At 46.2% G+C, this 24,815-nt stretch overlaps 1 long non-coding RNA gene across 7 annotated transcripts in view; it reads right to left on the bottom strand.

Moving 5' to 3' along the window:
- Positions 1–24,815, bottom strand: part of LOC135280253 (uncharacterized) — a 131,965-nt gene that overhangs the window by 51,400 nt on the left and 55,750 nt on the right. The window contains exon 3 of one of the 7 annotated variants that reach the window (XR_010347281.1): positions 4,449–4,657. The exons of the other annotated variants lie outside the window; for them this stretch is intronic. This is a non-coding gene — a long non-coding RNA (uncharacterized LOC135280253). The remainder of the gene's footprint in view (positions 1–4,448; positions 4,658–24,815) is intronic. 7 annotated transcript variants of the gene reach the window in all.

The following is a 24,815-nucleotide window of genomic DNA, read 5'->3' as shown; positions in this document are numbered from 1 at the left end:
ATAAAACTTACTTTGGGGTCTCTGTTGAAGTGCCAGGGGTGACAGAAAAAGCAGCAAGTGAGGAAGAAAGAGCCGCTGGCAGCGGGCTGTGGATGTTGTGCAAGAGATCTCAGAGTTGGAGATGGTTTGCAGCACAGACACCAAGCACCCCGTAAAATGTTTCAGATCTCCTGAGCACAGCTCCAATAGGCTTTGAAGTGTTGACATCACATAAAATAAAATGCATTGCTGTCCAAGTTATCCCATTGGTTTTCCCCTCTCCTCACTTTGATGGCTTCTACAAAGCATTTTATATGGTTGAATAAATTTGAGTACAAGTAAATCAAACCAAAATGATTAAAAAAAAAAATTGGATACTAGCTACCAGGCTCTCTCGAAAAAATCCTGTGTGTTTCCAAATACTCTGAGTACAAGATGGTGTGATGCAGCCTGATGGGTAAACAGCCCTGGAGATGAACCTTTCCAAGGCACTGGGGTTTTTCAGCCTCAGACAATCACTGCTTCCCAAATTATGGATTAGCTTTGTGATTAATTGACATCTATCAAAAAATCAATTATCTTGTCTATCACTTGCATTCTGTCTTTTTGTGCAAGTGGTTGTGTGAGGTTTTCAAAAATAAAATTTGCAAATTAAGATTAATTTCTAACGGGATCCTTGGCCGATCTCCCTCTCTGTTGCAGCAGATGGACTTTTGTGTGAAATATTTTTCCTTAGTTGCTATAGAAACATGCCAACATATTTCTGCTTAAGTGATTTGCTGGAGAATTGTTTGTTGTGTTGCCCAATGCTGACAGGAGTGAATCATTTTTAGTCTTCAGTCAAGGCTGATTAAAACCTGGTCTCTGGGTTCTAACTGCTGCAGACTGCTGCTTACAGGGGGGACATCCTGCTAAAGTCATTATGGCTGGGACATTTGCAGCATGCCTTGAAGTAAACGAGGCAGGTGGAAGGCTAAAGCTACAAAAATGACTAAAAGCTGAGAAAAACTCAAGGCTGTAACACAACTGGATGTAAAAAAAAAAAGGCAGAAAATTTATGATGACCTTTAAAAAGGTGATTTATAGGATAATTTGTTCTAGAAGCCAGTTATGATGGAAAAAATCCCCAAATGACATTTCATGACATGAAAGGACAGGTCATGTGCCTTCCAAAAGGTCTGTGAATGAATGAACCAAGTCTAGCCATGTCAGGCATTGCAAGGACCCGGCCCACAGCCAAGAGCAGCAGGTCTGGCCCCATGCAAGTCCCACACCACAAACACAGCTCAGAGCATCCCACCAGTGATGTTTTTTACTAAATCAGGGCTGAAATACTTTGCTGTTCAGACCCCAGTGAATCCAGCCTCATTAGCAGCAAACTGAAGATGCTGGAGGAAGAGAATCCCAGACTGATTTGGGTTGGAAAGGACCTTCAATCCCATCCAGTGTCACCCTCAGCCATGGGCAGGGGATACCTCCCACTGTCACAGGCTGCTCCAAGCCCCAGTGTCCAGCCTGGCCTTGGGCACTGCCAGGGATCCAGGGGCAGCCACAGCTGCTCTGGGCACCCTGTGCCAGGGCTGCCCACCCTCCCAGGGACAGTTTCCTTAAGGGACAGTCAGCGTGCAGGTGTGTGACTGATCCAAGCATTTCCTCTCTGTGAGTCTGTGTTCCAGACAGAGGAGGTGCAGCCTCAGAAATTGAAATGAAAAACCTTTGCCCCTCAGTTTCTCAGGAGGTGGTGCTGAGGATTATCTCACCTGTTCTCCCCCAGCCCTGCTTTGCCTCAGTTCTACCCCTGTAAAGCTCAGCAGAGGACATTGTTCAGAGGCTACTGCTGTGGGACTTACTCCTAAATCTTCCTGTGAGAAGGAAATGATCACACAGTGGTTGGAGGCTCAAAACATCTCAGGAAGGTGTGTGGAAAAAAGCAAACCCTGAGATTAGACAGAAGAAGCAATTCCCACTTCCCCCACAAGCCAAACTGAGATACAGCCACGTTATTAAATTGCTTCATAAACTTAAATATAAATTTCCCTGTTGTGACAATAATCTGATATATAATTGAATGTTTAAAATATATTTTTAAATGAACTTTCCTGCAGAGCTGGCTGCCCAGCCTGCCTTTTGTGGGCTACCAAGATGTCTGCTTCTCGGGGTTAGCTCTGAGCCCTGCGCTGCTGAGCCCTTAGAGTTGTTTATAACAGCCTCTTTAACTGGCATTTACTCCCTGCTTTAACATTTTCCTCATTTCTGTCCCTATTTTTGAAGCACACTCCCGCAGTGGCAACTCTCCAACTCCTCTTACCTCCAAGAAAAGGCAGGCTACCAGCTACCTTTATAGTTGCAGCCAATTTTTCTGCTTGGACAGCTTACAGGGGATCTTAGTTGATGGAATAGTTGATTCTCTGCCCATGGCAAGTGTATGAGTCATCCCTCCAAAAAATATAACCTTGCTGTCCCTCTCTGAGACATGGAGAGGCCTGAGGGGCCAAGAGGCTCTCTAGATACAGCTAAGGTTGTAATGTTATTTGTATTATGCCCACAGTTTGTATTATTTAAAGGTAACTTGCAGGAAATGGAGGACCAGGGAAGTCTACCCAGAAGGTGGTTTGGTTCTTGGTCCCATGAAGTTACTAACAAGATACTCTGGAGGAACACATGCAGAAGAGGCAAACATTGTTCTCATCCAGGCTCCTTCACTTCCCAGCTTCGAGCCCTTGAGGATTTACTTGGATTTTCATCATGTAGTGCTCCCATGTCTCCCAGCACATGTAAACTCAAACCTTCACCCTTCTGTGCCAGTTGGGAGATTGGCATTTTAATGCCATTTTTATGCCTGAGGCATAAGGATCTGCAGCAGAAGACAATCTCTTATAAAGAAATGTTCAGATGTGTCCCCCTCTGCCTTGCTGAGCCTGCACATCTAGAAGAGGACACAATCAGCCAGAAACAACCTCACCTCACCGCAGAATTTGTAGAATTACAGCAGGGCTTCAGCCTTGGGAGTTCAAGTACCCTTTGATGAGGGAAGAGGCAAGTTTGGAGACATTTATTAAATTGATTTTTCAGGCATCTCTAAAATAGTAACAATAAAGAAGTCAAAATTCCCTCCATGTCCTCATATATCTCTGTCGTTGTAGAGCATGAACTTTTCTGGAGGCTCCAGTCCTGGAAAGTGTGATGCCTGTTAATTTGGACAGGTAGATTGTCCCATTGAACTCCATCAGATGTCCTGTAGATTGATGGAAAACACTGCTTTGCTTTCTTTGGCATTGGGTGACAGTTTGGAAGCATTCTTCAAGAGTTATTAAAAAAAAAATAAAAGAAAGTTGGCTGAATGTCCTATTTCTGAAAAGAAATGAACTTCAAATGTTCATCCTCATGAAAGACACCCCCTCTGTCAGAGACTGAAACTGGGCAGTCCTCAGGTCTCCTCCAGGGTGGGATCCTCATGCTCTTGGGTTCCTTGGCTTGCCACAGATCCCTGTGCTTCTCCCGTGAGTTCCAGAGAGCGCTTGCAGTCATCAGTGTGGTTCTGTTCTGCTCTTTGCCTTTCAGCACTGATGGAGACGTGAATGAGTAAAGACAGATGAGGGGTAGGCACAAAGCAACAAGCTCTAAATTTCCTGTGAATTTAATAGCAGAGCATTTGGAAGCACTCCTGTCACAGGAACTCAAAGCGTGGATCAAATACCAAACACAAATGTTTGGTGAAATCTCTGAGGTTTCCCCTGCCACAGGAGATGGAAGATGTTGGGAAGTGAAGTTCTGTATAATTCTTTTGCCCTTTCTTCATAGAAAGGGTGGTCAGGCTGTGGAAGGGGCTGCCCTGGGAGGTGTTAGAATCCCCATGCCAAGCCCTTAGGACGCACTACCCAAGGACTTCTTTCAGTTCTGGGAAGCCTCCAAAGGGAAGGATATATTTTCCATTATCTCAGAAATCCTTTGCCCACTCTGGCAGGTTCTTCTGCACTGACCAATTCTCTTCCTCCCTGCTGATTACTCCCCCTCATAATTATACCAAGTCCTTCAACAAGCACCCCCTGCATGAAAATAAATGTTTGCCATAACCATAATTCCAGATCAACTGTCCCTCATCTCAGCTTATTCAGCCTCAGAGTTAATATTATTTTATGGTGCACTTGAAGCAACCCTAATCCCCACCCTAATTTGATTCCTGGGTTTCTGTGGAAGCCAACCTCTTGCTGCCAAAGGAATGCCAATCCTTAGACACAAGGTCTCTGGAAAGCCGCTGTGACTGTCCCTCCTCCAGGAATATTTTTGACAAGGCAGAGAGGAAGCACACTTCTAGGCTGACTTGGCTTTTCCCCATGAACACACAAGTCAGAATTTTTCAAGACAAGAGAATACCATCTTTTTCCATGTTTGTGCCTATCGTGGTAACATTTAACTGTGAAAATGGCAGAGGAAATTTAATTTGAGAGAAATCCATAAACAAGAATTACCTTATCCAAGGCAGAACTCCGTAAGTTCAGAAGTGTTTTGGAGGTAACATGGTGACTCTTTCCACCTGTAACTTCTGGAGGGGTCAGTGGTGGGTGTTAGAATACTGCCCTTGCCCACAGCCCCTCTGAGGAGTCTCTGGGCTGAGCACCAGGTGTTTCCAGCAACCAGCAGAAGGGATTCCTCACTTTGGCTTGGGTGGGAGGCTCTGCTGTAAACACAAATACTGGTTGTTGCCGTTTTCAGAACTACAGTGATGAAGAGGAACAGAGAGATTTGGGAGCTTGGCAGGAGAGACCCAAGGCTGTAACTCTCTGGACTGGGAACTGTCTGCAGAGCCAGTGGGACCTGCTTCCTGAAAGTCACAGCAGTGCTGCCAAATGGTTCTTAGAACAAACTCTCTGTGGAACTGCAGCAAGACTGCACTACTGAGTAGCACCAAATCCCAGGAACTGCAGGGATGCTCTATCCAGGGTTTTCTCTTAGCCCCTTGGAAGTAGAACCAGTAATAAACAGCATTTAACAGAGTAAAAAGATATTTTAAAAAATGATATTTTAAAAATGCTGCTGAGGATTGATTATACTCTTAAAAGTGCCAGTTTGTTCAGGGTCACACAAACTGTCCTGGGCTGCCTCATGCCCGAACTCCATGTAGGCAGTAGATTACTAGGAAAAAAACCCTGTAGTGTTGCAGTGATGATGGCCCAGGTACCCCACAGGCTGAGAGAGGGACACCAGTGACCCTGTGCAGAGCTGGCAGCCTGCCCTGCTGTCCCGAGGCTGGCACACAGATGTGGCCCTGGGGTTGGCACACATGTGCCCCCAGGCTCAGGCTGGCACACAGATGTGCCCCAGGGCTGTGACACAGATGCGGCCCTGGGGTTGGCACACAGATGTGCCCCCAGGCTCAGGCTGGCACACAGATGTGCAGCCCATGGCACTCGGCCAGGGCTCCCCTGCTGATTTGGATGCATTCAGATGCAGGTTCCCACTACATTTGACATATGTCACCAAAATGAACATCTGACAGCCATGACAGGAACTGCAAACATTGGTTTCTCCCCTTCCCCCTCCTCTTCATGATTGTGAATTCATTTTGATTGGGCTTATGTTGCTCTTGGGTTCTATTTTATATTCACTCAGATACTCATTAAAGGCATATTTGAGTTTAATGCATGAATGTTCACATGACAAATGCAACATGAGATGCAACACCAGGTTGCATCAAAGCTGCTGCCAGACTCTGACACAAACAATCCAGACAGAATTCATCCAGAGCTTTCCCAACACTGCCATGTACGTACATGCAATTACATTGTGTGAAAGCAAAACCCACAAATTTTATTTTAAGCTTTTCTCCAGCCAACACACCTTCTGTTATTAGTCTGATTTTCCTGGATCCCTCTAGGGAAGACAGTCTATTTTTTTCCCAGTGCTTTCTCCCAGTTCTCCTGGTTATAACAATTATGTTTTATCCAGCCTGGGAGCAACGAGCCCTCATTTGCATTAATCACTAGTAACCAACATGTGCAGAATTCCAAACGTGGTGTGAATCCTGTTGGAAAAATAATTCCCAGTGAGACATAGAAATGTGCTTTTATTCACCATGTGCTCACACAGCATTAGCAGGAGAAGTCCCTGGGGCTGTCAAAGGGATCTGACCAACTCAGAACTGGAGCACCCACTGTGCAGGGAGTGTAGAGGAGGTGTCTGCACTGCTGTGGATTCTGTGGGTCAATGGACCCAGTCCTTGTCCCCAGGCTGGTGGGGGCAGCCCATGCTCCTGAGGATACTTAGGGAGAAAAGCTCCACCCCTGATCAGCTGTGGGAATGAAGAACTCTTGTGACAACATGACCTGAAGAGTTTTACAGAGTATCTTGGATTAAGTTCCTCAGCAGCTGGAGCTGGAGCTGACCTGATAGTTTCTGGAATAAAAAATGCTGCACAATAGAAAACTTGGAAGACGAGTTTGACACAAATCCTCAGCTTGTGCAAGTGCCTATGGCCCCTCTGACTCCACCTGAACTGCCTCCTCTCTTCCAGGTGCAGCTCTCCCCTATCACTTTAGGAAAGCTCAGAAGCTGTAGCTGCTGCCATTTGCTCCCCAAAAACCAGACTATATGCTGAGGTAAATTACTCTGCCACCACAAGAATGTCTATCAGCAGAGATCTGACTTCAAGTTACATTCTCATGCAGAAGTGTTACCTGGGTTCCTGAAAACTGAGCCCTCAGAGTGTCCCAAGGTGCTGGAGCTAAAACACTAAAAAATCTGGGGGTTTAAACACAACCCAGTTGAATCTGCTGTATTTATGAATAGTATCTCTACCCACCACCTCCCACCAGTTTACAAAGAGCACTAAATCAAGGACAGTGATGATAAGAATGTGCTTCCTTCAGCCTGGTCCTTAAAATTCCTTATTCAATCCTTGGAAACCTGAAATGAAATATTATTTAAGAAGTCCTGCAGTAAGAGCGCAGTCTGGGCGTGATGAATTACTAGCAGCAAGCTAAGGTTTTCATTTTTTCCCCAAACACAGAATCCAGTCCCTCGTGTGAGCTCTCTCCCCCATGGCTCCATTGCAGAGGTCTCTGCAGGATCCTTCCCCTCCTTCCCCTCCTCCTAGCTGCCAGCAGGAGATGCCAACAGCCCTGAAGGGCTGAGCACAGCCCCAGGGAGCAGCTCTGGTAGCAAGATACAGAAAGGGCTTCACAGCAAGAGGCCCATGCAGCAGGAGGGGACAGGCAGGGGGAGGAGCGCAGGTGTGACCCCCGCTCTGAAAAAACCTCTCATCTGATGGCTCAAAGCAGAGACCCACAGAGCCCCAGAATGGTTTGGGGTGGAAGGGACACTGAACATCATGTCATCACTATCCCAGGCTGCTCCAAGCCCTGTCCAGCCTGGCCCTGGGCACTGCCAGGGATCCAGGGATAGCCACAGCTGCTCGGGGCACCCTGTGCCAGGGCCTGCCCACCCTGCCAGGGAAGAATTCATTCCATACATCCAGTGTAAATCTTCTGTGCTTCATTTTAGGGCCAGCTGCCTTTGTCTCATCTCTGAATCCAGCACATGGGCAAACCCAGAGGGGATGGACAAATCTAAGGGACAGTTCTGGGGGCCATGGTAGGTGCAGCTGCTGGAGAAGCTGCATTTATTGAAAGCAGCTCATACTTTGATCAGTTTATACAACAGGAACAAGCAAAGTGTCAGGGTCCCTATGTGCCACAGCACCTCCCACCATTGTCACCAAAGGACTTATGACATGCATAGCATTTTAACTCTAATGTTAATACTTAAAATATTCTGCATTCAGTAAAAATAAAAAGCTCTTGTTTGAGAAGCAAAATTCAGGACCATAAGCAGAACTGCCTTTAACACTGCAGAAACACCCATCCTTCTCCAGCAGAGTTCTCCCTGAAGTCTGAGCACAAATAACAGCCAAATCTGTGATTATTTGGTTCCATATAACCATGGGAAGAACAATTCACCACAGTGAACATTCAAAATTCAGGGCTGCTGCCACCTCTGAACCAATTTTGACACTCATTTTTCTGCCTTTCATAAACCATAAGTTTCATCTATTCTGGGGCTGAGTCATGATTTTCTTCCCTAAATAGAAAGGTTTTCATGTTCATTTTTTATTGCTTTAATATGGCAACTATCCTATATGTGAATCCAGGTAAGAAAACCAGGAAACTTTCCAAACACAGACATACTTCATATTTCATTTATCCCATGTGGTTATGAAGTGGTGTTCAATGGAAACTGTATGGGAACTGAAAGCAGAGCACATATTGTGTAATTGAGAAAATGTAGGGCTGGAAAAGGACAAATCAGATGGATGATGTTTACATGTTCCTGTAATATAACTTGGGCTAGAGACTATAGAGTTGCACAGTCAAGTTCTCGGGAGTCAGCTTAAATTCATTAAGTTGTTAAAACTTTCCTGGGTATGAGATGCACTGGTTGCACTTTTGCATTGCAGGGCAACCAACTCCTAAAATACCATCTCCTCTTCCCCCCAAAGATGAGAGATGAACGGCAACAAACTCACAACTGAATCATATATAATTGGCATAACTTTCAACTTTGAAATATTGGTTTCCATCACTTATGTGGATTAACTGGTAGGGCAAGATATAGACATAGCTCATGTCTGACATGGGACAGTAGACCCTGAAGCAGGAGACTTTACACCTGAAACCCTATTATCACAAAGTTCAATGAAAATACATTTTCCTCTAGAGAAAAAGGTACTTTTCTAGGCTGTCCCCTTCACTTCCCTGTTTTTTCAGTAAAATCTCAAGACATCATTTATTTTATGAGTATTTTGGATTACAGTCACAGGGGGAATCAAAAAGCTGGAGACAGGAGTTACACAACTCCTGTTTGTGTGTAATTTGAAAAACAAATTAGAATATTACAATATGAGTAATAGCTGAGAGGTGATGGGAGCCATAGGTTTGAGTCTGGCAATGAACCAAGCTCTGCAGCACTGAAGAAAGAGACCTGGAGTCTGCCCAGGACAAGTGAGCCCCACTTGTGGAAAGGAAGGACAGAATGAGACCCTTTGGGTCCAGCACAGCTCCTCTGTCCCTGCTGCTGTTTCAGGGAGAGCCCTGGCTCAGAGGCAGACAGTGCCAGCTGCCTCCCTGCCCAGAAATGCTCCGGCTCTGCCAAGGCACCTCCTTGGCACAGCAGATTCCTCCAAGGGAACTCAACTGTCCACAGACATGCAGCTCTTCTTAGAAACACTTATTTAAAAGAAGCCCCTACCCCAAAATTCTCATGCACTGCTTGGATTCCAATATCCCATCTCTGGCATCCAGGGCAAAATCTTTGCTTAAGTGGAATTGGTTTGCTCCCAAAAACCAAGAGCTTTTCTGGGAATTTCTCTTTTCTCTTACATTGCTTGGGAACCACTGCAGTGGCTCTCCAATCATGAAACACCCTGAGCCTGAAAACCTCAGCAGACGGCAGGAAGGTGTCTCCAAGTAGTAGCTGGTATTGGAGAAATGTGTTGGGCTGATGACAGTCTTGGACACAGGTCCCTTTGCACAGCCACAGGACACAGGCAGCAAGTGGCAAGTGACATTTGCAGCGGTTCCCTTCCCTGACGCAGCTCTCTCGTGCCCTGGTGGCTTGGGAGAGGGTGGAAATTAATTCAAACTATTTTTATTGGCCTGCTTGTTGCTACACAACACATCCTTCCATTAGAAAGAGGAACATTGTAGTTCCTCTCATCCCCTTCCAGAGACATTTCAAATAGGTGGAGGTTTAAATCCCACAAGTGAAAGCTACAGACATAAATTCCACATTTGTTTGTGTGAATCTGCACATGGCCAACCTTACAGAATGCAAACCAAACCCCAATAATGGGACCCAGATTGAAATGAATACCAGCTCTCCACAATGAGAGACAGATTCTCGTGTCTGAGAAGTTTGCAGTCAGCTACAATAAAAATCAAGCTCTGCTGCCCGTCCAGCCCCTGAGCCTTCATAAATATCACTTTTCCCTTGTTTTATTGTTAGCAGAAGCAGCTTGGCAATGAATGCCACCACACTATTAGTAAACACACGTCATTATAAACACAGAACAGAGACCATAATAACCAGCAAGGAAAAAGAACGAATGAATTACACAACCCACCAACTCCTAAGAAAACAATTTCAGGAATACAAGGCAGCTCCAGCTGGAAATGTCACCATGGCACCCCACACCTGACACATTTTCCCACCTCTCCCTGAGCCTTGATGCTCAATGTGAAGCCAGAGAAGCAGTGAAAAGGACCTGGTGGGTTCCTGTATTGTCTGAAAATGACTCCACATTGAGAGACAATTTCTTCCCTGCCAGACTGGCAGAACCAGCCAGGTTTACAAGGCTGTGATCCTTCTGCCCTTTAACCACCACAAATAATAACAACACATGTTCTGAGAATTAAAATGAGATAGTGCTTCTGTGGGATCCATCCACACAGGGGACCAGAAACTCTTGGCTGCCCAAGCATCTGTGAGAGCCTAATGATTCCCAAGGAATGGTATTTGAGTTCAGGACTCCAGGGAATTCCTGCAGAATTATAAAGGCTAAAACAGTGCACTCCTGATGATGGTGGGCTCTGCTGCCCCTCAATGGCCTTGGTGGGAGGGGAAGCTCTGGGCAGCTCATCCCTCTCCTGCAGGTCCCTCCTCTCCTTTGGCAGTTGGCAAAAAAGCAAAACGACTGTGGCTATACAGCAAGACAGGGCCAAATGGAGCATAACAGAAAGAGGAGCCTGTGATTTGTCCTTCTGGCATCATTCAGTAAGGTTAATTCTTTCCTACATGTTCCAGAGTCCTCTTGGACCTATTTTAAATAGATGGCTTTGCACAAATGTGGGTCAGTGTCTGTATTCCTACAGAAAAGGAGAAGAAAATAAGCCTGAGAATCCTCTGCACCCTCTACCTGGGAGAAAAAATTATCGCACAGTTTGTTAACATTCTCAGTATTGGATGGAGATAAGTGACAATTTCTCAGCAATTTTAGCAACATCCCTAAGGAATTCAGGAAAATGGCTTGAAGTGGTATTTTCCAAGAGGAATTGCTGGAGAGCGTTTCTAAAGCCATCATGTGCAGTTCAGAGAGAATACCACTACCTGGGCTGCTCCAGCCCATGCCCCACTGCTCCTCCTGCCCCTGTCCTGCTGCTAGAGCATGCCAGCAGCCACAATTGCCTCTGGAATGTCCACTTCCATGGAAGGGACATCGGGAATGCCCATCTGAGGCTGGACAAGACGTGCATATGCCAGACATCCCGTGGCAGCAGCGGCTGGGGCTGAGCCTTGATGGGCTCACGTGCAGACTTTGAGTGTAACACTCTTCAAATAAGGGGGAATTCACACCTCTGGGGGCGGTTTTTCACTTGCTCACCAGACTCAGCAAGGCAGCAGTAGGGGGATTTAAATTAAGGAATCAAAGATGCTACCCAGCTTAAAACAAAGTTTAAAGGCTGTAAAACAGAACAAGACCTGCAGAAAAATGCTGTAGCTCTAGCATCCAGAAGTACTCCAGCACAGGAGAGCTGGATCTTCTCAGTCTTGATTAAAAACAAGGACTAAATGAAGCACACAGTTGTTCAGTGCATGACTTGGGGGTGGTATAAGGCACAATAAAGTGGCTGTCACAGTGTCACAGTGTCACTGAAGGGCTGGAGCAATAAAGGCAGATGGCAGCAGAGCAGCAAACAGGGTTTAGTGCTTGGCAAATAGTAAACCCTTCTCTGATCAGCTCAAGAAAACCCAAGAGTTTTTCAGTTCCACAGAATTTTCTACTCCCATTCCCTTTGCTGACAAAAATGTCATACTGTCAGGAGAGGGGGCACATTCACAGTGAAATGATGACTGATTTTTGATACAAAATCTGAGCCAGGTGTACAGAAACTGAATAGAAATACAGCTTCTAGAAGTGAATGAATCTCAGCAATTGAGCCTCCATAAACTATTTGGGGTTTGATGCTGTATGTATTATAACAGTACAATTGGACATTAATGTTAATTCTGGATTCAAAACATCTCATTTTTTCCCCACAGTTTTGCATGGATTTACCTATAACTGTTTGGAATGGACTCATAGCAGAATTCAAGTGCTTATGTGAACAGGGAATAAATTCAAATGTGTTTTCTTGACTCTGATAAGAGAGAAGATATGCCTGGCAGACAAGACATACATGCAGCTGGCCCATGAGACACTTGGGGAGTAGGCCAGAAGAACAAGAGGGAAAATAGCAAGGCAGCTCAAGGTAAAGAAAATGGATTCATTATTTAAAAAGAAATTATATTTGGCTTTGGCACTGCTTGTCCTGTTGGTGAGTCACCCATAATAATATATTATTATTTCCCCGGGACAACAACAGTGACAGGCAGCACGTGAAGATAATTTAAAAGTCTCAACTTAGATATAAAGTTAAGCTGAAGCCAGCTTTAAATACAACTAAGTCAATATATGCATTTTCATAATAATTTGTGATTTAAGATATAAATTTTGCACATATTCCCCATCTAAGAGAAAAAAAAAAATAGCATCCACATTGACAACCTCTGTCTATGCTAAAGATCATTATTTTCATATTCTTCTGGCTACCAAAAATAAAACCAAGAGCTGGAAGAATTGCTTCTGGAACATGAACATTGTGTCTTTTTTCCCAAGCACAGCCTGGTACCAGTGATGCCCCAGCACCTGGGAATTCCCAGACTGGCAGGCACAGGCAGCTCCCAGCAATTCTCCCTGCAGTGAAGGAGATCAGTGCCTTGGGACAGCACAGCCAAGAAAAAGGGTTTCAGGTAGAACAGGGTAGCTTCATTTAAAGGAGTGGTGTTGTGCTATGAGCCTAGGACCAACTAAAATTTCCACCCTCTCCTACCCTGCCCCTTCCTCACCTTCAACACATGGACAGCATAAGGATTATGGACACTTTTATTGACTAGTATTAATTAATTATTTAGTTTCTCTATTAAGAAATTAACATAGGAGTAGAAAACTACATTTCTTTCAATTAAAAAAAGGGGGGGAAAGAGTGAGGCTGTTTACGAATGTGGGCTGGGAAGAGCCTGGCAGAGCAGAGGAGCCCTAATGCCTTAATGAAGATAAGCAGATGAAAAGGGCCACTGTGGATTGCCACTGCCTTGCAGTTAAGTGGTGGGTTTGGAAAATAATTCCTCCTGATTCATCTTCTGGTTACATTTTGGTTCTTCAGTCAATTATATGTCACCACATCGGGTTTGAGAGCAGATTCCTGAGTAAACAGCCAACAGCAGACAAATTAGCTGGGAAACCCAAGCACTGCTGTTTATCACTGGAGTTTTGATGAGTGCTGTGGCTGACAGTTCCTCAGGTATGTCTGTGCCTGTCAGGCTGGTAGATGCTTTGTGTGCCCAGACCCCCAAGAGGATTTTTTGGCAACTATCCTCAATACGTTCCCAGCTGCTCCCACACAAAAATAAGGACAGTATTTTTTTCTGCTCTGAAAATCGTGGAGTGGGGGAGAAGGGGAGAACCCCAACCATCAGCTTGTTCAAAGACGTGCCTTGGCATTGGGGGAGCTTCCCTTTGGGGGAAAGCCAGCAGCTGCCTGGCTCTTCCTCCCAAGAGCCCTCGTGTCCCTGCCTCCCCTGTATCCTGGGAAGGAGCTTTTCCAGAAGGGGAATGACCTCACCACTGTAACTCACATGGAGAACTTTCTCTCCTCTAATTAGGATGTTTAACCTGTGCAGTCTTGCCCCATGCAGGCTCTGTAAGGGGAACAAGCCAGGACTGGGATAAGGTGAGGAATGCAGGCTTAGGGGGGGATCTCAGCTGATTTTCTTTCTCTCCAGGGCTGCCAGGAGAGAGAACCTGGGCACCTGGAGGTGTGCCAACCCCGTGCCTCCAAGCCATGGGCATCCACAATATTTTGGGGTCCAACAGCTCCATCCCCTGCAGTTCACTCCACTGCCCTGTCCTGGTTATGGAGCCTTTGTGGGACAAGGGGCTTGCCTGCACTAATCCCACCTCCAGGTTTATAGAATTGGGCTGGTCAAAAATGAAAACTTGTTTCTTGTAAAACGTTGCTGTGGGTTTGACAGTGTATTTCTGGTGGCTTGTGATAGTCCCCTATGAGTAGAGGTAGCAGCATGGGCAGGTTGACCAAAACTGACTCTAGGAAGGGACTCCTTTGTCCTTGTTCTGTCCATGTCCAACTTTTCTTGATGGTTTTGACCCCCTCATGTCAAATTCCCTAAGCTTCTGTCAGACATGGAAATTCTAAGCAATGTTTTTCTTAAAAAAAATATTTTTCTTTCTTTGTACAGTCAATATTCCTTTCTCAGCTCAAGAGTTTGTGACTTGCCTGTATCAGGCTTTGTACCAAGCAAAAGTATTTCATCCCTCCAGGGTTATGTGGGAATCCTCCAATATTGCAAGCAGTGACAGAAAGGAGGCAGGAATTGCCAAAGTGCCTCTGTCACTACTGGTCCAGCTGTGACACTCAAAGAGCATCAACCAGCCCAGCCTTGTGCCTAGAAATACAATCCAACCACCTGACATTATCTGGCATCCTGAACTACACCTTCCTTCCCTGAAACGTTCAGTGCAGAGCTCATCCTCATGACAGGAATGTACCCAGGGAGAGGCAGGATGCTCTCAGCTGCACAGAGGAAAGGACAAGTTCGAGCAAGGTAATCCAAACATCACAAAACGCTGCAGTCACAGAGCTCTGGGCTGCTCTCAGATGCACGTGGGTGTGTAAATGGAGGGCAAAAGTGATGGGCTTTACCTTTTGTACCCACCCAGACACTTGGACAACTTCTCTTGTTTTTACAAGGGACCACTTAAAGCCGAGAGGGGACAGGAGATGTGTTGCAATCATCAGATAGGAGACACTTCAATGGCTGTTGGGTTCTGAGCTGGTAGATCAGAGTTCTTCATGCACACAGGGTTTATTTTCTTATGCCTCTCCCCCTCTCTGGCGAGCTGGCTCATGCCGAGGGCAGGCTGGGAGAGGTGAGGCCAGGGATTCGTTGGCTCTAATGCACAACTGAAAGATGCTTTCAGTCAGCTGCAGCCTGGGTGCCAGGTTTTATTTTTTCAGTGCTCTCACTCTGGGGTGGAGGGGGCCAGCCCTCTCCTTCCTCATGCCTCCTTCGCTCCCACACAATCTTTGTGGAGCTGCAGAAAAGAATGTTCCCATAAATAAACAAAATATTGAGTTACACACCATGTAAGTGACGACAGAAGAGAGCCCCAAGTCATCTTCTTAATTTCTATGCGCAACACAACGTGCCAGCTCTCAGATAAAAGATGCATGAAAGAAAATGACATTGCCTCCAAGTCCACATAGTTTTGAGGTAAAATCACCAAGCCGTCATTCCCCACGTGCTCCTGTGCACGCTGGGGCGCGGGGCTCACCCTCCCTGCCCACCTCCAGCCTGGAGCTGCTCCTGCTGCTCCCCCTGCTCCAAGGTTTGCTCACCTTCCCAGCCCCCAGATCACTCTGTGTGAACTCCTGCAGGCCAGCAGGTCACTGTTTTGGGGTCAGAAGGCAAAGTGCTGACTGCAGACCTGGCACACGGCAACGCCCACATCCTGCTGCAGTGCAGCTGCAGCTCTGCTTCCCCTGCTGGAAATCAGGGCTTGGCTCTACTCACTTTAACTGGGGACAAATTGCTGCAAGGGTCTTTGCAAAGCCCTCTTGCACAGTGGTGGTTCCTTCAGATTCTACTGGGCAATTTACAATTAGGCTACTTTTAAAAATAATTTGGTAATAATTTTGTTTCTTTTTTCACAGAATAATATTCAGGCTCACTACAGACATTATTCATGAGAAAGCGATTCAAAATATTCAAGAGAGAAATATAACACGACCCTGGTGGATTTGGTTGTCTACACAGGCCTTGTTGCTTTGCTTTCTGCTCTGGTGGGGACTCCTCACACAATTTAGCTGTAAGGAAACATCCTGTAGGCCAACATTTCACTTGTGGCAGGAGAGGCTGGGATCACGCCCTGGACCACATTCACTGAGTGCCACAGGGGTGCCCCAAGCCCTGGGCACAGCACAGGACAAGGCACAGTGGGAGTGTCACCATAAAACAACCTCAGGTCCACGATAAATCCAGGCTGAGAAGGAAAATGAATACCTGGAAAATGAAATAATTTTTCAGAGTTCCCAGACAGCCCTGGGAAAGGCAAAGGACTGAACCTCTCTACCCTCAGGTCCAGGGCAGCATTTAAAACCATGCCCTGCTTTCTGCCTAATTACACATCCCTGTGTTAGACCTAAAATCACAATGCTCATTGGAAAAGCTTTATCAGGGCTGCTCTGATTAGGAAACTCACATTGCTCCTGAAATATCAGGAACATTTTGCTCTCTCTGCCATGGGAGGTGCGTCCCAGTCCCTGTCCTGAGGGAGCTGTTGGGGCAGTTGTGCTGCAGTTCTGCTCTGTGTGCCCTTGGTGCAAACCTGGCTCTGCTGGGCAGGGACAACCACAGGCACTGGGCTAAGCTCTTGGAATCTCAGGCTGCTTTGTGTTGGAAGGGACGTTAAAGCTCATTTCAACCCATTCCCTGCCATGGACACCCTCCACTAGCCCAGCCTGGCCTTGGGCACTGCCAGGGGTCCAGGGGCAGCCACAGCTGCTCTGGGCACCCTGTGCCAGGGCCTGCCCACCCTCCCAGGAGGAATTGATTCCTTGCATTTAATATAAATCTCTCCTCTTCTAGTCTGAAACCATTCTCCTTTGTCCTATCACTATCTGCAGTGGTGAAGAAGCTACTTGATTTTCTGTGTAACTTTTATTTGTTTGGGATGTAATTTTACATTCTCTTTTGCTTTCCTTGGTCTGATTTAGGATCTTTTCCTTTTCTTGGTCTGACTTAGGCTGCAGTTCCTTTCCCCCTGTCCTGCAGGAGCACCCCATCCTCTGCCTTTTCCTGCCCAGAGTATCCTCTGGAAAGGCACTTACACCCTGCAGCTGCTCTCTCAGTATCCATTTGTTCCTCACACTACATCAGAAGCTGGATGGGATGGACTTCTATTTCTTATTGTCTCCCCTGTTTCAATTTTTTCATGTCTGATTTCAATTTTTTTTTCTTAAAGAGAGCAAAAGATAATTCTGGTATTGACTTAATTGAAAGGGAAACTAAAGCCTATTGATTCAGTAGGAGTCAAAAGCCCAGATGAATTTAACTCCCTGCCCCTTCTTTTCTAACATGAAGTCGTCATCAATAATTTGCTGAATTCTTTAAAATTTAATTTATGGAATATCATTAAAATTTGAAAGTGCTCGCAGTGACTTGAACACAGCAAGAAGTAGAAGTTTATAGCCCTTAACAAGAATAAACAGGACTAGAAAGTCCGTCATGTTCTCTCAGCTAACCATAGAAACAGCCATTTTTTTCTTTTAAATAATCTCAAGGAAAAGTTAGCGAAACATAAATTAGAACAACTGCCACTGATTTATTTTTCTGAATAAAAAGAACATTCAGTAGCAGGTCATTTGTTTTTGTTTTCTTTCAGAGAGTAAATGGAAACATATTCTTACCTCACTTTCCTCACAAGTACAGTAGATTTCCTAAGCTTGTGTCAAAGTTTTATTGCCAGGAAAAAGTGGTTGAATAATCAACATTTGTAATGAGGGCATCACCAGACATGGAATACAGCTGTCAAACTGGTACCTTGATTTTCTAGGCACTGGCTGATCAGGTTCTGATCGTTAGTGTCACTGTGCTGGACAGGTAGTGATGATCACCTTCCCTTGGAGGTGATTTTTAGAGAAGGTGCATTTCTGCATGAGGAGGTGCCAGGCCCTGTGACAGAAGGGTTCGTGAGCACTGACAGGAGCACTGAGCATTCACCCTGCTGACAAATCACAAAGTCAGCTGACCAAGTGCATTACAAATAGGACTGGAAAATCCTGAGTTCCTGTTCTGGCTCCATCCTTGATTATCTGCTGTGACCTTAAGCAAATAATTTCAACTTCTCCCAGTCAGATTCATTGCTCCTGTAATTCCATTTGATAGGATAAATGAGGAAGTGCATGGCCCTCTCCATCTTCATTTCCCTATCTGTAAACATGGGTGAATGCTTTTGGGATGTAATTATTGCCCACAGGTTCTGAGATGTTTCAAATCCTTGCAGCTCTTTGATGTCTGCAAACTTATTTGTTGATATGTGGAATACCTGTGTGGTAAGAAGTTTTAGAAAAGCTCTAAACTTTCATCCAAGAGTGGGTGGGAAAACATTGTATGTAGATTGTATAAGTTTAATCTTGTTTTCAGCTTTCTTTTAAGTGTAAAAATTTGCCTATCATTTTGTGCCCAACAGTTATCTGTATTCTGCCTGAAATACCTAACAATGTCTGCCCTGTTAAAAAGCAGCCAAAAACTTGGCTTCAATATTGAAAAGCCCTTAAGAAAATTATTTGTCTGTGTGTCTGCACAACTGTGATCAATGAGACGGTACCAAGGCTGATGTCCATGATGCACTTGGAAAGCACAGAGCTCTTCAGAGACTTATGGCAAGGTGGTTTGAATTATTCTCAGCTCTCTTTGCCAGCTGGGAGGCAGCTGGTGTCCCTCTGTGGGCTGTTTGGGGTGCACATTTTCAGCTTGCCAGTCCCAGCAGCTCAGCTCTCCATGGCACCTGGGTGCTGGGTGCTTTGGGGCTGTCCAGAAAAAGCTTCCTGGGGGCTGTGGGTCCTGCCATGGCACTGGGAAAGGGAAAGTGGGGCTTGCCAGAGCACATGCTGGCAGCTGTGCTGGCATGGAAACCTGTCCTGCTGGGATGAAGATCCCAGAGGCAGATTCCCTGTGGGAACACATCACACACCTGAGCTACCAGGACTTACAGCCATGTCTGGGGGAGAGAGAGACCCTGGAGACCTTGAGAAGTGTCCTGAAGTCCACTGTTCAGAGAAAAATAACACTTCTGGAAAGAGATTGTTCCTAAAGACAGCCAGTGTTGTCAGCTCTGTGTAGATGTGACTGCTCAGAGCTTCTGGCATGAGAACTCCAGGCCAGGGCCTGGGAAGTGTGGCCAGGGAGCTCTCCTGGTGGAATGGTGGTGCAAGGGGAGCCTGGGGTGGTGGAGGAGGCAGACACGGGCTCACAAGGCTTTGGTTCTCTCTGAGGGTTCCAAATGAATCCATTGCAAGTGAAGTCATTTCCTTCTTTCCTCTCTCTCCCAGGTGCCCGGGGCTGGCAGTCCCTGGTGCGGATGGTGCTCACTGCAGTGAGGCTTGATCTCAGGCAAACAATCCAGACTAACAAGTCAGAACAACCCAACCATCCTGCAGTTTGAATCCAGTGTTGCTGCAGGGATGAGCCCTGACTGTAAGCCAGGCTTAGCAGGGTCTTTGTACAGCCCTGGAGCACCTGGTCACAGTGTGGGAGCAGCAGAAGCCACAGCATTTCATGTGCTGAAAATCAGAGGTGGAAAAGAGCCCTATTAAGTCATTCATTTTGTTGGCTCTTGGCAGAATTATTCCTGGTGCCATGCTCTCCCAGGAGCCTGATTCTGTCCAGTTTGGAACAACTAGCCCTGGTGCTACAGCTACCTTTTACTTGGAAAAACCATTTCAGTGCCTAAGAGACCTCCTGGGTAGGAAAGTCAGACACAGTTGGGAGCAGTAAGTGATTTCTTGAACCCTCTGAAGCAGTTCTACCTCTCTTGGGTGGCTGTGCCAGTGCAATCCCTCAAACCTGCTAAACTCAGCTTTAGTCACCGTTCTGGCCCAGATCCTCCAGTGTTTGATCTTTCCTTGTGAACTTGCCCCTTTAGGCCCAGAGATTCCCACACAGCTGTCAGGAATGATCAGTCAAGAAATGATGGTCTGCATTTGCCCTAAGCCCTTTTTAATAGTTAACTGACTATGTAAAGGGTCCTTAAAAATGACTGGTTTGGGCTGTTTGTTTAATATCAATTTATAAAGGGAGTATTTTCACAAAGTACAGTAAGCACCACTTCATCAAAATTATGGCTTAAATCCCCATTTCCTGGATTCATGTGTTTATCAACAAATCTCTCTTTTTCTTTTTTTCCTAACGTACATATTCCCATTCCTCATTGCTGTAAAGGAAAGTTTTAAAGAGAAGAAAAAAAATAAGGTCTTGAAAGCTAAGAGGCCACTAGAAAAAAAAAATATTGGGCTTTGCTCTTTTCCCTCTTCTGTATTTTATCTGTCACAAGCTCTCTGCAGCCTGGGCTCTCGAGGCTGGCAGCACTCACTGGTTTTGCCATGATGGGGTGGGGTGTGGTGTGGCAATAAATTTATTAATTTCTTGTGTCCCAAGAAATTAATAAAGAGTGAGTTACTGATAAACAGAGAAGCTGTGGAAGTCCTTGGGTTCCTGGAAGTGTCCAAGGCCAGGTTGGACAGGGCTTGAGCCAACCTGGTCTATGGAAGTTGTCACTGCCCATGGAAGGGAGATTGAAAAGAGATGAGCTTTAATGTCTCTTCCAATCCAAACGAGTCTGGGATTCCATGACTCAGGATTTAGCAGTTGCTCTTAACAGAAAAACAGCATCATATTACACAATGGCTCTCAGGTGGCAGGTACAACTGTATCTTACATATTCAAATGTAATTTTTCTTTTTTATCTGAAAATGTTAATTTAATCACAATGAAACATTTTCCTTTATAAAAAAACATAACCTTAATGACTGAAAAAAACCCCATGTTTCTTATATGTTTTTTCATCCAGGAAAAAAATTAATTGCCTTATCAGTTCTGTTTACCGACCACATAAATTTATTAGTTGCAAGCATTCAGTGCAGAACTGGATTAGCAGCCCCTGCACTAATGGGTAACTCTGCAGAGCTGGGGCTGCTCCAGGAAACCTCCTGCCTTTAGTGGGAAGATGCTTTCCCAGCCCCACTCCCCATACCCCAGCCAGCCCTCAAGTCTCATTCTTAGACCTGACTCTTGCTTAGGCTTTTGGGAAATGCTAAAATGGAGCAGAGGCACAGCTATACCTCCTAAAGAAAGGCTGGCTTGGCTGTTTCACCATCACCAGGCTGGAGAGCAGGAACGGGGAGAGGAGCAGGAGGCCTGGCCTGCAGTCACACCTCAGTGCTTGTGTCCTTCAGGTGGCTTTGGGCTCTGCACACACAGAGCCTTCCTCTGAGCCTCCAGTCCAGTCTGGTGGAAAGTGTCTGTCCTGCACCATGGCTCCAAGGCTGTGGGGGCTTTATAACAGGGCCAGATGGCCTTGACTTAGTTTGCAAAAGTCAGGCAGTGCCCTGTTAATCCAATAAAAGAGGTGCCAGTGTAAAACAGGCCATGGAAACAATGAGGATTCCCTGGTTTACATCCTTTGTCAGGTACACATGCATTTATTAGGAACCAGCAGCGTGACCATTGATGATGTCCAGTATGGCCATGTTCAGAGCAGCAGCTCTTTTGCCTTGGGCTGAGCTGTACTGGCTGTGCCTCAGCATGGAGAGGAGGAGAGCGTGGCCATGAACAGCAGCAGGGCCTGCAGGCTCACACCTGGCCCCACAGCCCTCCTCCCCTTGTCCCTTCCACAGCAGGACCCGGGTGTGTGACCCTGCAGTGCCCGGGTGTGTGACACTGCAGGACATGGGGGGTGACACTGCAGGACCCGGGTGTGTGACACTGCAGGACCAGGTTTGTGATCCCTGTCACACAGTGCCTGGAGTCCCTGCCATGGCCACCTGCCCCATGGCTGCCTTCCTCCCGGTGAAAATGCTGCAGGGAGAGGGCAGGGCTGACTGCATTTGGTTCTGTACACGGGAGCAGAAGGTTTTTGGGAAATGGTGGCTCAGGTTTGGAGAGAGCAGTAACGAGCCAACCGTGGTGATGGACAGCATGAGATGCAGCTGTGGGACTGCACACGTGGAGCTGTTTATGATCTCAGGGCGTTTGCCTCCCCTTCCTCTCCTCACCTTTGCCTTCAGCCTCTTTCAGAGCAGAAGGAAAGGAACACCCGGCCCCCAGGCCCCTGACCTCTAATGGAGCTCTCAGCAGCATTCCCCCATCACAGCTCCGAGGAGCACTGCATTTCTCTTGGAAGGGGCAGATTTGAAAAACAGAGAATATATGAAATGGAAAACACAACTGGTCAGAAAAGCCATTCTATAAATTATGAGCCTGGACAACAGAGATATTTTTCTTTGGGAATCAGTCCCTCGCAGTCTCCAGGCTACATGATGTGTAAGAAACAAAAAAGCCAAACAAAGAGAAAAAGTAAAGGATTTTTAAGCTGGCTCAGGAAAGGCATTTTTTTCAAAACTGGGGAAAGGAAACTTAAAATGCCAGTGAAATACCAACAGCAATCAGGCCCATCTGGGCATGGAGACAAGCAGCCCCTGATGTGTGGGGGACACAGGGGATCTCCACTGCCCTTGCCCTCATTTGGTAGAGATTATCTAACCAGAACTCAGCTGCCTCTGCTCCTTAAACCATTCTGGGATCATCTCATTGCTGTGAAGATCATCACTCCTGGCAGCATCACCTCAATACAGATTGGTCATGGCTCCTCCTGCAGCATGCAGCAGAGCCTCTGAACCTGTGTCACTTCACTCAGGTAAACCAGCTGGACTTAAACCAAATTTACTTTTGCATCGTGCCAGAACTCACAGGCTCTGCCAACAGTAAAGCTTGATTCCTTGCACACAATTCTGTAGGAATATTTCTACTCTGGATGGGAGGAGACTCAGGGAGAGTCTGCTTGGTGCCTCCCTAAGCATGGTCTCATAAATATAACAGGACTGGGATCTTCAAAGTACTTAAAGGCAGTCAGACATTCAATTTTCATGATATTTTGGTGTTATTAGGATATGGAGCTTGTCAGGCTTCTCTGAATCACTTAGCTTAGTATTTGGCTCCTTGAGGCCATCCCATCCTCTGAACCAACTGGAGAAATTCCAGAGCATCTCAAGATACAAGTTGAGGCTCAGGCTTTTTGCAGGAATTTGCTCATGCCTTTGGAACTGCAGCCACCTGCTGATTGAGCTGACACAGGGATGGAGGGAACCAAGCAGCAAGGGAAGTACAGCCTGGCTGGGTGTGGTTTTTGAGCTGAGCTTTGTCTGAGTGCAGGATTCTAGGGCTGCAGCCCTTCACAGATCAGGCACCAGCTGGCAGCTGCTCTGGCAGAGGTGTCATTGTCCTCATCCTCTGGTGTCCCCTCACTTTGTGCTGCTCCACAGTCACCACGAGCAAACAAAGGCCGGTAGGAGCCAGAGAGTCAGAACCTCTCAAAATGCCCTCCTGCGGTATCACTCCTGAGCACTGCCACAAGCATCGAGCAGGAACTGTTGTATCCTTCTCTTCCTGCTTTGGATATTTTAAATTAATACTCATTCAACAAAAGTAGGAATTTATTTTTGTCTACCTAGTCTTGAAACCAGAACTGCATCAAAAGGGTTTTGACACTCTGTCCCTGCCTCCATGTACCATTGCTCTCCCAGGAGTGGGTTAAAAAGGCTTTGAGTTATTAACCTGCCTGTAGTCACACAGTAATCCAGCATCTGAATGAAACAAAACCCCTGCATCTGCTGATTTCCACTCTAGGAATAGCTCACCAGGACCACAGAACCTGGTCCTATATTGATAGCAGCAGGAGCTTTTAACTCCAGAGCACCAGTGCAGCTTTGAAGCAAATCACAAAATCCTGGAGTTGGTTTGGGTTGAAGGGACCCTAAAGCCCATCCCATTCCCACCCCCTTCCATGGGCAGAAACACCTTTCACCATCCCAGGCTGCTCCAAGCCCTGTCCAGCCTGGCCTTGGACACAGGGATCCAGGGGCATCCACAGCTTCTCTGGGCACCCTGTTCCTTCCTTCTTGAAGGAAATCAGACTAATCCCAGCCTAACATTAATCCCAAATACATTTGGAGGAGGTTTAGAGGCTTGAACACCAACTGGTTCTATCTTGTGATGTGCTCTTGTTGCACCAAATCACCTGCAGACACAGCCAGGGCTTCTGCTCCATTTCCTGCTGCCAGATATGAGGTTTAACCTCACCTCTGACTGACAGCTGTCACTGCAATCAGTTTAGAAGCTCTGCTCAGTATCTGAGAGGAAATATTCCCTCCACAGCTGGAGCCCACTCTGCAGCTTTCAGTCACAATGTCTAAACAGGTTTTTCTCTTGTTCTTCCAATGGCTGCTCAGGGATTGTACTTTGGAAGTGCTCAACAGCCTCATTCAGGTTTTCTGATAAAACCACATCAATTTGGTGCTACAAAACAAAATGGTCAACGACAATTCATTGCAACAGATCTGTGCACAGACTCCAGTCTCCACCAAAATTCCTGATAGAGAGGAATTATTTCTAATTTTTTTTTTATTTTTAAGGTGATTGTCAATCACCTTAAAATCAGACTTAATTAATGTCTGTGATTTCTGTTTTACTGGGTGACAAGGCAATGAAGAACTGAAGACAGACCTGACCTCTTGCCTTAGTAGCCCTGGCTTTCCTGAGGAAAGCAGTTTCCCTGGGAAGGGCAGGCTGTGCTCAGATCCTGGCTCTCTCAGCCCCATGGAAGGAACTGCACCTTCCCCATGCCAGGGAGCTGCAGGAGCTGCACCCCTGGAACACCCTGGAACAACAGCAAACTGCTGCTCTCCCCCTGGGATCCATCAGCAACAACCTCAGTACAAACCCTTCCTTTGCTCAGGAGGAAAGGGCACCCCTTGAGCTGCACTTTGGGGCTGTTGCCCCTAAGGAGCAGGGGGTAACTGTTCCATAACATCCCTGAAGCTGGAGAAAAACAACATATTGCAAAATTTGGCCTTATTTTTGCAAATGCATTTTTTAAAATCGCGCATCTGGAATTTAAGTTCTCTTCCAAGCACTGTGTGTAATTTGCTCTTGCCAGAGAAGCACACCTG

The sequence above is a fragment of the Passer domesticus genome, chromosome 13 (genome assembly GCF_036417665.1).
Source record: "Passer domesticus isolate bPasDom1 chromosome 13, bPasDom1.hap1, whole genome shotgun sequence".
In the NCBI taxonomy this organism is placed as follows: domain Eukaryota; kingdom Metazoa; phylum Chordata; class Aves; order Passeriformes; family Passeridae; genus Passer; species Passer domesticus.
The sequence above is the reverse complement of the archived record's forward strand: the minus strand, read 5'-3'. Positions and strand labels throughout refer to the sequence as shown.